This window comes from Panthera onca, chromosome A2 (assembly GCF_046562875.1).
Source record: "Panthera onca isolate mPanOnc1 chromosome A2, mPanOnc1 haplotype 2, whole genome shotgun sequence".
Classification (NCBI taxonomy): domain Eukaryota; kingdom Metazoa; phylum Chordata; class Mammalia; order Carnivora; family Felidae; genus Panthera; species Panthera onca.
This window is the reverse complement of record NC_138340.1, coordinates 77,006,235-77,019,494: the sequence shown is the minus strand read 5'-3', so window position 1 is coordinate 77,019,494 and position 13,260 is coordinate 77,006,235. Positions and strand designations below refer to the sequence as shown.

General features: G+C 41.7%; 1 protein-coding gene across 1 annotated transcript in view; it reads right to left on the bottom strand.

The window, feature by feature from the left end:
* The window catches only part of SLC26A3 (solute carrier family 26 member 3), a 35,138-nt gene extending 27,186 nt beyond the window's left edge, over positions 1-7,952 (bottom strand). Inside the window, exon 1 of the mRNA XM_078442555.2 lies at positions 7,830-7,952. The gene's annotated coding sequence lies outside the window, so the exon portion shown is untranslated. The remainder of the gene's footprint in view (positions 1-7,829) is intronic.
* Positions 7,953-13,260: the final 5,308 nt, after the last annotated feature.

Below are 13,260 nucleotides of genomic sequence, written 5' to 3'. Positions count from 1 at the left end.
ACAGGGCTTGCTTCTTAAATAACTCGGAGATAATGTGATGCAATTTACAGATGAGTGATCTCCGAACTGAATGTTACCACCTTTTGAGATCAAAAGAGACAGGATTAAGGGACCTAGATTGTGTTTTGCGACAGTGATATCACTTTTTACTCCAGTGAGCTGGACGCAGCTCCTTTGGGTAAGTAAACAAGGGCTTTTATTATTTATTTTTAAAAGATCACCAAAAAGCAATAAAAATGGACTCAGTTTACTAATCAGTGATTAGTTGATTTTTGTTGTTTTTTTTTTTATTTGTTAGGTGTGATCTTATCAAGAAAAGGAATTTAATTTTTTTTCCTTAGGAACGTTTCCAAGGTTGTGGCATTAGAGTCCTGGGACAGCTGAGATTTAAAGTCTATTCATTGCCGCTTACCTTCCTGTCAAGGCTATTCCATTTTATACATCTGAATTTTTGTAATACCTATGAAATGCTTGAACTTTGGGAAATTCAAGGATATTGCCCATTTATTTTTCTATTGTTTCTAGGAGAGTTTTTCCGACATGTAGCTGAGGAAACTATTGCACAAAGCAAGTATTACTTGCTTACTTCATTGACCAGTGAGATCTTTTTAAGAGATTTTGGCCAACTTTGTCAACCTCTCTGAGCCTCATCTATATCATTGAGCTTATAATACTCAAGGTTCAGGGCACCTGGGTGGCTCAGTCAGTTAAGCGTCTGACTTCAGCTCAGGTCATGATCTCACGGTTCGTGGGTTTGAGACCTGCATTGGGCTCTGTGATAACAGCCAGGAGCCTGCTTTGGATTTTGTGTCTCCCTCTCTCTCTCTGCCCCTCCCCAGCTTCCACCTTGTCTCTCTCTCTCAAAAATAAGTACGTTAGAAGTTTTTTAAAAATAATACTCAAGTTTCAAGGTAACTTTGAAGATTATATGAGAATGTTTTTACAACATCTGGAGCATCTGGCATGGCGCCTGGCACACTACAGACTTTCGCTAAGTGATAGTTCATATCCTAGCTATTTGCATTTTCTGCCTAAGATGTTTGTATTTTTCACTGTTGTTGTTGTTCTTATCTCAATCAATTTTGCAAAATCTTTTTAATGCACCTGACCTATTTGGCCCTCACACTCCTTTAAGGCGCTTCTTGTTCTTATTGTCCTCTTCCTACTAATGAGAAAATAATAGCATGCTCCTCACCACAAAAATCCAAGTACTCTTCCTCGGGTAAGAGAGCTAGCGGAGGGTCAAAAACACAGCTTCCGTTTTCAGATTTCTTTGCTGTGTCTTCTACAGCATGTGCAGCTTCTCTATTGTCCAACGTACAGGTGAGTGAGGACCTTTCCAACTACCATTAGCATTTTCCCCTGTAACCTTGTTTCTGTGTCACTACCCACAATCCCCAGAATTTTGTTCCCTGACCTCAATCACAGTTATTAATTGAATCATTTCAAACTAGATCGTACCTTGTGGCATGGAGCTCTCTCACTGCTCAAGGGATTTCCAGCATGTTTGCGGAGCTCAAGTTACAACCGGGAATCAGACGGGGCCGCAATTTCCGTTCCACCTGTCTTGTCTTTGACCACCCATTTCTCTCCCCCATCCTATTCCCTAGTGTCCTCTAAAGTCCTCTCTATTGATCTTCTCTGACCACTGTGGAGTGCTTCTGCCTCATCTTCTGGCTTGACCTCCAGAATTTGGGGTATTTTTGAGCTTTGTTGTGACTGTTAGACCTCTTCTGTTCTTCTTTCTGAGACGTCTCCCCTCCAAACGAGCTGCTTGTTTTCCTGGCCTCTTCTCTATCCGCCCCCCCTCCACCCCATCCCTCCACCCCAGGCCCCAAGTGTCAAATCTCACCAATTACACACTACTCCTCATTGTCAGAAGAATGTTCAAGAAATGGAATTGGCTCACTTATTGCTATGCATGGCACGGATTTTTGTCCTTCTGTGCCAATTACCGACAATACAGCTGGGGCGTTAACACTTCACAGCTAATCCCCATCAATGACTCTTGACACCTTAGATCTCTTGCAAACGCCGTCTGGAGTGTCTTTCAAGGACAGCTTTCATCCTGTGAGGTATCCCACCTAGCCACCCTTAGGATGGAGAAGACACCAGCACTGTGCCCTTATTTCATATGTCAGATGCTGCCGTGGACAGAAAAGAGAGATTCCACTATTTTGTCACTTTACTCCTATTTTCACCAAGTTGTCCAGAAAAAGTCATCAACTCTTTCTTAAGAAAGTACTTCTTTTTCTTCCTTTTGCTTCTGTATGTTTTTTCTCTGCTAAGACACAGTTTGATTGTTTTTTTTTTCCCAGTTACATCGATGGTGGAAATAACTTCGTTTCTCTTTGCTTCCTTGCCGGAGGATGACCATGGCTGGTTCTTGAGTGGGTTCCGTCATACTTCCAGCTGGATCAAGGGCCTGGACCCCGCCATCCTGCCCCACATTGGAAAGTTCCTCCTCACCCCAAGCACCTACTACAAGGGGAAGCGCTCAAGGGTAGGCATCAGGGCAGCTAAAGAAATCTTTCCAGAATTTAGAGAAAGAGACCTTGAGGGTCACATTCCAGTCTTGTGGTTTGTTCTTTTGCTGCCATTCTTGCTTCCAAAGCTGCTGCCTCCTGGTCCACACGTAGCACACAATGTGAGCCACTGAATCAACCACTGTGATGGCAATTCTGCCCGGAGAAGGTCTAGATAGTCATAAATTACTGTCATTCTCCATTTCATCGTTTCTGGGATTCTTTAGTATGACCTACATTAGTTAGGAATTTGAAAACAATTTTCTTAACTTTTTTTTTTGTTTGTTTTTTTACCTGAACAAATTACCTTGCCTCGGAAATTCTTGGAAAAAAAATTTTCTTGGTTCCTAGAATTACAATTCCGGTCTCGTCTCCAGGATTACACCCATATTAATATATGCCTTTTCATGTTCTGATTTATCGTCATCCCTCACATTTCTCTCTGGGTTTCCTAGGGTGTCAGTGGCTTTTAGGGGATTGAAATTTTTTCTTAGGTATCTTTCCTCCTAATAATTTTAGAACTCAAAGCCTTGTTTATACACATTTCCACTTTTATTTCCTTTTCGATGATGTGTTATTTTAAATTTTTTGGCCTTTGTGACATATATGTCATATACGTAGACTCACATATATGCATATGTATAGACCTACTTGGTTCTGAGGCTCAGTCATACACACTTGTCTTTCTCGGCTTTTTTTTTTTTTTTTTTTTTTCTGAGCAGGAATTTAATCCTGGATTTGATTTCTGAGGTTCAGTTTTTTTAATTGAACTATTCTGGTTTATGAATAACTTTTTGATATTTCTAGTGATTAAGGATGATCATGTGCATTACCCCTCCAACCCCACCCTGCACCCAGTTCCACCCATCTCCACCCTGCAGCCAGGCACTGAGTGTCACTGCCTGCCTTCCAGTTACTGAGCACCTCCGCGCTGCCTGCCCCCTCCGCTGAGAGGTGTCTAATGGCCTTGACTTTTCCACTCCTCAGCATTTATCTATCCAAGTGTTCTAGTCTCTCTGAGCGCTGCCCTTTCTGCTAGGAAACAGCTCATTTGAACCCAGATGCTCCTAAAACAGTGCTAGTATTTCTCTTTAATTGGTGGTGATTTGTTTTTTTAATTTTTTTTAACGTTTATTTATTTTTGAGACTGAGAGAGACAGAGCATGAACAGGGAAGGGGCAGAGAGAGAGGGAGACACAGAATCTGAAACAGGCTCCAGGCTCTGAGCTGTCTGCACAGAGCCCGATGCGGGGCTCGAACTCATGGACCGTGAGATCATGACCTGAGCTGAAGTCGGACGCTCAACCGACTGAGCCACCCAAGGGCCCCTACTTGGTGGTGATTTGAAAGCAGGAGGCAGGCAGGTATGCAGAGTATTTGCCAGCCCCCCCCCCCCCCCAATCATGGTAGATACCCGTACCACTATTGCCCAGGGTGGATGCTCAATGATCCCATCCTTCAGTAGGATCTCTGGGTACCCCTGCGCCAGTCAGGAAAAACCAGGGGAAGCAGCCCTGTTTCCTGAATTGCCCCTTGGACAATGGGAAATACAGTGGTGTCTTGAGAGCTATACTTATGGGAGGAGGGAGATATAGAAGAACAGGCAGAATAATTGATTCAGTGAGCAACTTAGGAGGAGCCGCAATCTACAGCTGAAGACGAACCAGAAATCAAGGGTACCTAAAGCCCCCCATTCTGGCTGGTGTCAAACCAGATGGAAGCAGGGAGAGGGTGGCACTGGAACTGGAGAAGGCCAGATGGTGATTAGGAGTAACTGGGCTGGGGGTGGTGGGTGGGAGGGCGGATCCGTGCTGAGAGGAGAGGTCAGAAGGGGTCATGGGCTGAGGCAGGCAATAATTTCTGGTTAAATGCTGTGACTCCTGTGTGTTTCAGTCACTTTTGAAACACGGCAGGGTAATTAATTAAGCTATATTATAAATCTGAATCTAGAACTATTTCATTAGGAAAAACAGATGGGTCCATTATCACTTAGAACGTGAAAAACACTCCTGTTTTCCCCTGTGTCTTAGTGATGATCTTTCGAAAGCTATCAGCATCTCACAGACACTTCCAGATTGTTTTTGAGGCCAGAGTTTTTCCCTGCAGAGAGGAGATAAAGTGACATAGAAAGCAATTAGGGGTGATGGATCACGGTAAGGGTACCAAGGATGTGGAGCAGTTTCCCCAGAGAGTCCCAAGCAAGGCAAGATGCCCAAAAGAAAAGATTTTGGAATTTTTGTTTTTTGTTTTTTGTTTTTTGCCAAAATAATATGGATAATTCATACACCTCTTGCTCACTCATGGTGAGTCTTGCATTGCTGACTCGAGAAATTTGTTTCTGTGACTTACTTAATTTATAATGGTCTTTCGGTTTTTATATTTTTATTTTTTAAAGTTTATTTGTTTAAGTAATCTCTACACCCAACATGGGGCTCAAACTTGTGACCCCAAGGTCAAGAGTCCCATGCTTTCCCGACTAAGCCAGCCAGCCACCCCTACAGTGGCCTTTTAACATCTTCTAGGAACCTAACTTTAGCTTCATATTAGTTCAGGCACTAAACATTATTAACAATCATTTTTAGTCACAATTATTATTATTGGCCATCCTGCTGAAAATGAAGTCAAACCCAAGGCAGTTAGGAGGTGTAGTAGGAGACAGTGAGATTTGGCAGCTAAATACACCTGGCTTCGCCGCTGCTTAACCCTGTTGCTAGGGGCAAGCCCTCCAAGCTTCTGTTTACCTAGTGGTGGAAGAGGACCCATTACCTTCCCTGTAGGGCTGTCGTCAGGATTGCAAGTAGGGCTGTTGTCAACACACTTCTTAGCTTTAATTGCATTGTTAATGGCCTCACGACAGAGTTTATATTGACTGGGTAGACAAGTTGTAAATTGGGTTTAACAAAAGTCTACCAGAACCTGTCTGAAAACGTTAGTGCTACCAACTTTTCTATGACTTCATGTCTGCTTTGCATTTATCCCGAGTGACCAGTTGTCCATTCTCACTGGTTTTATGTTAACATATTTGAAAGCACGCGCCGATCTAAGCTTCATAGCACGGCGTGCAAGGCCCTTTACTATCGGCTCTGGCCTGTCTCACTGGGTTCTCAACTTCTCCTCCTCCTCCCATATTTACCATACCTTCCATGCCTTCATGCATGTCGTTTCTTTTATGTGTGTTCTTCTCTTCCAACCCCTGGTGAATTCCTACTCATCCTTAAAAATAGTCAGCTGTCCCTGAACATTGATTTGTCCCTTCACTTCCCTCAACGAGCATTTATCGGCCTATTGTTTGTCAGGAACTCTGTCCCTAACGTAGTTGTGTAAGATAAGAAGATGTGGAAAGGCCTTCATGGAATCCCTGAGAAAGAGTTAATCATTTCCTTCTTGTACATACCTCGTATGTATTGCTCTACCATAGTGTACTACACTGTCATGATTTGTTTACAAGTTTCTCTCCCTAGTTAACTTCATTTTCCCGGCGGCAGGGCCTAAATCTTACTCATTTTTTCCCTTTGCATAGATTATAACATAGAGTAATTGCCCCAAAAGGTTTGTTTACATAAACTAGACTGGGGACAAAAGATGAAGAAATGGTAAATGACGGTAATGGTAAACTCCAAAGTTTATATGCATTTACAGGGGGAATGCCCAGAATGATTGGCACGGATAGCAAGTTGTAAGAAGAAGGGCCATGAATGTGGGTTGGAATTGAGGAAGGTTTCATGAAGGAACTGTGGGTCCTGAGTTTAACCTGAAAGAACAGATAAGTTCGGGAGAGATGATGGGAAAGCAACAGGATATGAGCAAACCATGTTCAAAGGATAGTGACCCAAAAACTGGAACAGAAGAACTTCTTTGTTGGCCGTACAACTAAGTTGTTAGAGAAATGTTAAAATATGCCATAGCAAGGAGTTTCAGACCCAGTAGGTGAGAGAAGAATGAAGAGGATCCCTGCACTTTCTATAAAGGCTTTAGTTTTTCCAAGCACTTTTACTTTTTGCCCTTGAATATTTATCCTAAGAAGTAGGCACAGAAGGTAGACGTTGTTATTGCCAATTCACAGCTGGAGAAATTGAGATCTGAGGAGATACCTGTCACAGCTAGTAAGTGACAGAGCCAGGACAAGAAGCCAGGACTTGTGAGTGATTCTCTCAGAAACACACCTCCTGCTGCCATGTTGCCGTGGGGCACCCAATTGCCCTAACTCCGAAGAGAGACAAGGCCAGAGAACAGAGTTCCAGGTGGGGACCTTGAGCCTAGAGCCCCTCCCCCCATGTCTCTACTCTCAGTATCACATGCACAAAATACGGGCCATTCTCACTTTGTGAACCGTTTTGTGTCTTGGTTGAATACGAGCTATTTAGTAGATATTGATACATTGGTTAATTTATGTGCATACTCCTTTATTTATCCTGATGGAAGACGCTAGGTATGTATTTACTCGCTGTAAAAGACTTGTTTCTGAAATCAAATAGTTGTCTCCTAAATTCTCAATAGGGACCATCTTTTTGTGGCTAACTTTCACTACATGGTTTCTCTGAATGACAATTTCATTTGGGAAAAGAGAATTATTTAGTCACATGATTTAATACTTAGTCTCTCACTTGCATATTTAAAGCCTGTTGGGTTACCTTTTCTTGGCATTTTAAAGAAAGAAAGAAATTTTATCTCATTAGGGCTGGTAATCCATAGGATAAGTACCCATGCACAGTTCATTACTCATGGCATATGGCGTTCTACTACTTTCCAGTGACAATTTCCTTCTCTCTCTCTCTCTCCCTTTTTTTCTCTCTCTCTCCTACTTGCTTCATTCCCTTTTCTCCTCCCTCTGCTTCCCTTCTTGGACTTTCTGGGGGTGTCTAGCAGATAAATCCCTCACCTCTGGACCAAAAGGTCTTTCTCAACACCTTCTAACAGCTGATTCTATCTCCTAGAAAAACCATTCCTAAAAGCTTGCTTTCTTTCCCAAACTTCAGAATAGATGATTTACCTATAAAGTCAGATTTGGGTCTGGAGTTAAAAGAATTATGTGAATAATTAAGGCAAAAACCTCTACTATTGTTGAAAAGGCTATTTAAAGCTTAACAATGCAGACAACGATTTATTTGGTTAAATCAAAGTCTACTCAAATATTTACTTCACAACGCTAGAGCTCTGGGCATACATTTTAAACCTATTGTTAGTGGAATCATTCGTTCCTGCTCATGCAACCCTAACTTCTAAATAGGTTTTGACCAGAAGACATACCATATTCAAGAAATAGCAGACCAGTTGGAGTAAAATGATCGTAAGTTTGGTTCCTACCTGGGACACACTCAGTGAGTCACTTCAGCGACAGCAGAAAATTTCTGAGATAAGTTGTCAGGTTCTCAGAAGTGTCCATCCACTTAGGTCTATAGGCTCTGAATGCATCCATATGTATGGAGATGTCTATATGTAGGTTATGTAAGGCAGTGGGGAAATTACCGTTCTGTCAGCTTTAATAATTAACTTTCATTAACTTTTACAACAATGGAAAGACTCCAATGTGGTCTTGACCTTTGAGACTCCGATCAGCAGAAGGGATGGTGACAACAGTTTCCTCAAGTTCCTTGTGAGATTATACCACTCATTGCACTCTGTGTGCATGTGTGTGTGTGTGTGTGTGTGTGTGTGCGCGCATGAGAGAGAGAGAGAGAGAGAGAGAGAGAGAGAGTTTTATTGGTTTGCAGAAATTTACACAGAGAGGTGCACATGTAAGTTAAAAACAAATCTCTGCAAGTGTTACCTCCTTGACATTTGACCTGTCAGTCTAGAAGGGAGGTCCTAGTGACTTTCAAATTTCTAACCCCAGCCCTCCAGACCCACATATTTAATTGCCTACTCATCATCTCCACTTGGATGCCCCGTAGGCATGTCAAACTTGACACATCCAAACCTGAACACTTGATTTTTTTCTCCCTAATCCGCTTCATCTCTAATCTTCCCCTCCCAGTAAAGAGCACCCCCTGAACTCACGTCAGAAACCTGTTGCAAACACTCTTCTCTTGCACTCTCCCCACCCCCAGCCAATCTATCATCATCAAGGCCTGATGAATCGACTTCCAATATGTATCACAGAGCTATCATTTTCCATCTCCACATGTCTCCCTAACCTGAACCACCACCCTCTCTCGATAGAGCCCCACGCTGCCCTTGCTTCCTCTCGGTCCTCTCAAGTCTCTTTGCCACCCATAGTTGTGATCTCTTTCTGCTAGACTCTTCGAGGAGCTAATAATTATCCTTAAGATGAAAGGCCTCCAAAGTCTTGCATGATACCCCCCCCTGCTCACCTCTCCAACGTCATCTGGTCTTGCTCTCTCCATTGTTTTCTCCACTCCAGCCACAGTGGCGTCTTTTAGTCCTCTGAATTTTTCACCTCCTTCTAGACATTGTTTCCTTTGCTTAAAAGCTCTTCTTTCCTGCCTCTCTGGCTTTACTTAGATTCAGTTTCTCAGAGAGAGCCCATTTGATCCCGGAATCTAAAGCAGCTACTCTAGTGGTATTCTTCCGTAGCTTCCTGTACTTTTCTAACATAGCATCATAATTTTAAGATAAATGTTTTTCGACTTCTTGTAATGGTTGCCTCCCTCATTAGAAAGAAAGCTCCATACAAGCAGGGACCTTGGACTGTCCTATTCATGCTGTGAATAAGTAGCTAGAATAAACCTATCACAGAACTGGTGGAATGACAGTTAAATGGATGAATTATATTCCACACAACACAATTCCAAAAGAATTTGGACGAGTCACTAGAGTTTGTTCTAAATTAATGTCACCTGTATTTTTTAAAATCTTTTTAATGTTTATTTATTTTTGAGAGAGAGACAGAATGTGAGCGGGGGTGGGGCAGAGAGAGAGGGACATGCAGAACTTGAGGCAGGCTCCAGGCTCTGAGCTGTCAGCACAGAGCCCGACGCGGGGCTCGAACCCACAAACCTTGCGATCATGACCTGAGCTGAAGTCGGATGCCCAACTGACTGAGCCACGCAGGCGCCCCAATGTAACCTGTATTTTTAAACTTGGCTCAACCAGATACTAACTGTGTAATTGAGTTAGATATGGCATCATTTAGAGTATATAATAGTGCTTTTGAACTATTGTGCATTGATCAAACTGTGTTCTTAGGTTTGGTTGCTAAAAGAATTAGAAAATAGTGCATGTAAAGATAGGATCTCAGAACCATGAATCAGACTAAAAATGATTTATTTTGGAACAAACAATAGTTTGGTGAGGGTGACAGGATACAAGTTGAACAAAGATGAATCAAAAGTATTCCTACATACTAACAATAACTAAACAGAAAATGTAAAGAAAGAAACGTGTCATCGGTAACAGCAACAAAAGCTATTAGGACAGGTAGGAATAAATTTTACCCAAAGACACATAAGACTTTTATAGAGAAAATTGCAAAACATTACTAGGAACCAAAGGAAGCTTGAGAAAAATGTACAGCCATCTATCTTCATGAATGCAAAGGCTCAATATCAAAGATAAATTAACCTATTACAAATTACTCTGTTACATTAAATGTTACTGCAATACCAGTCTAAAAGTTTTCCCCCCATAGAACTTGGGGAACTTGTCCTGAAACTTGTATGGAAGCAAAAAAGGGCCAAGAGAGTCAAAACTATTCTGGTGAGGAAAAAATGGGAAGACTCGCTCTGTCAGGTATAAAGACGTATTACAAAGCTTTGTTAATTCACGCTCTCGTTGTGCTATGGGACACAAATGGAATAGAATGGAAGGCCAGAAACATATATTAAAACTTAATATACGATGGAGGCTGCATTATAGCAGAGAAGAGGTGAACTGCTCCAGGATGGCTATCCACGTGCAACAAGTACAATTTAGACCCCAATTTCACACCATACACACAAAAATTTTTTACGTTGATGAAAGACCTAAATGTAAAAAGCAAAATTTTTAAACTTTCAGAAAAAAAAAGAATACCATCGAAATCTTGGGATAACATATTTTCTTAAACAAGTCACAAAACTGTGCACATCGTAAAGGAATTTGGTATCAATAAACCCTACTTTGTTTGAATTAAAAATGAAATTCACTGTAACAAAAGTGAAGACAAGCTGTTAGACTGGACAAGATATTTGCCCCAGTTAAGTCTTCAGAAAGTTTCATGTCCAGAATATACAAAGAACTTCTACGAGTCAACAAGACAAAAGGCAAAATCTCCATATGAACTGTCAATTTCCGGGGCACCTGAACTGCCAGTTAATATATGAAAAGATGTTCACCAGTAATCTGGAAAAGTAAATCAAAACCACAGTGAGGTACATTTCACACCTTTCATTCGGAGGGGTGGAACTAGATTTGGTGGAGCCTGAAGTTTATATAATCTGTGGAGTTCATTTTAAGAAAAAGAATACAAAATTACAAATACGAAATGAGCTGTGGGGCTTTAAAGGGCCCCCGGAAAATGAAAGGCTCTGAAAGTTAAGCTCCATTTACATCGTGGTAAATCTCTTTTGCCTGCAATGCCTGAAAATGCCAAGGGTACCAGGATGTGGAACAATAGGAACTCTTACACTGCTGTTGTGCATATAAACTGGGGCAATCACTTCAGAGAGCAGTTTGGTACTGTCTTGTCCAGTTGAGGGCACACGTATTCTGAGACTTGGCGGTTCTCTGAAGTACATATCCTTCAGAAATGTTGCCAAGTGTTCGGAAATGTTCATAGCAGCAATGTTTTAATGGTGGTGGGGTGGATATCCTAAGTGTCCAATTATAAGATGATGGATAAAGAAATTATTCTTTGTTCATAAAATGGAATTGCATACAGTGATGAAAATTAATGTATTAGAGCTGCACATAACACGAATTCATCTGGTAAGCAGAAATTGAGTGAAAAATGTTATGAAGTAAGTGCAACATGATTCTGTTCGTATGAAGCTAAAAAAACATGAAAAATACATACGATTCAGAGACACATAGCAACTGTCTAAAAGCAAGCAATGGAATGATAAGAAATTAAGGATTGAGGTTACTCTTGTGGTGAGTCGGAGGAAATTTACCGGGGAAGACCTACTGACAGGGCTTCAACTGAATCTGTAACATTGTTAACATTTCTTTTTCCTACTGCAGATTTCTTTTGTGTTAAAATTTGAGGTATGAGTTTCCTAGGGTGATCATAACAAAGTACCATCAACTAAGTGGCTTGGAACAACAGAAATTTATTCTCCCACGGTTTCGGAGGCCAGAAATCCAAAAGCAAGGTGTCACAGGGCTCGGTCCCCTGAGAGACCCTGGGTAGAATCCTTCCTTGCCTCCTCCTAGCTTCTGGGGGTGGCCACAAGCCTGTGTTCTGTGGCTGGCAGCTACGTAGTCCTGATTCCTGCCTCTGGCAGCGCTTGGTGCTCTCACTGTGTCTCTGTCTTCCCTTCTTTTTATAAGGAGACTAGTCATTTTAGATTAAGGGCCCATCCTACTTCAGTATGACCTCATTTTTACTGATGACAGTGGCCTTATTTCCAAATAAGGTCATTCTCAAGTACCTAGTTAGGACTTTAACATATCTTTGGGGGGGGGGGGGGCAATTCAAGCCACTCAAGGTGTAATTTACATGCAGCGAAATATACAAATCTTAAAGGTATGTTTTGTGAGTTTTGACAAATACCCACTTGTGTTAGGTTCTATTGATCCTGTAACAAATAACCACAAATTTAGTAGCTTAAGACAGCACAAATTTATTATCTTATAGTTCTGTAGAACTCACTGGACTAAAATCAAGGTGTTGATTGAGCTGTGTTCCTTTCTGTGGGCTCTAGAGGAGAATCTACCTCCTTGCCTTTTCTAGTTTCTCCAGACATTCCACATACTTTGGATCTTAACCCCTTCCTCCATATTCAAAGCCAGCAGTGTTAACATTTCTGTGCCCTTACTTTTGTTGCCATTTTCTCTTTCTGACTATAGGTGGGAAAGATTCTCTACTTTTAAGGGCTCATATGATTAGATTCAGCCCACTCAAATAGTGTCCTCATCTCAAGGCCCTTAACGTCAATCATATTCCTAATTCCCAAAGTCCTTTGTGCCACTTAAGATAACATATTCACAGGTTTGGAGCATTAGGATATGGATGTCCTTGGGGGCCATATTCTGCCTGCCATCCCATGTAACACCCATGACATCAAAGTATGGAACATTTCAGTCCCCCAGAAAATGTCTTCATGCCTCTTCTCAGTCAATCTCAGCCACCCCCAGGGGCAACCTCTGTTCTGATTTCTATCGCCTTTGATTAGTTTGGTCTGTTCTAGAACTTCATGTAAATGGGGCATACAGTATGTTCTCTTTTCTGTGTAGCTTCTGTCTCACCGCATAATATAAAAAAAATTTTTTTTAATGTTCATTTATTTTTGAGAGAGAGACAGAGTGCAAGCAGGGGAAGGGTAGAGAGAGAGGGAGACACAGAATCCCAAGCAGGCTCCAGGCTGTGAGCTGTCAGCACAGAGCCCAACGTGGGGCTCAAACCCATGAACCCTGAGATCATGACCCGAGCTGAAGTCAGATGCTCAACCGACCGAGCCACCCAGGTGCCCCTCACTGTGTGATATTTTTGAGGTTCACCTATGTTGCTACACGTATTAGCTGCCCATTTTTAAATTGTTGAATAGTATTCCATTGGATGAATGCACCAAAATTTGTTTGTACATTCTCTTGTTGACGGACATTTGGGTTGTTTCCAGTCTGGGGTGATTATAAA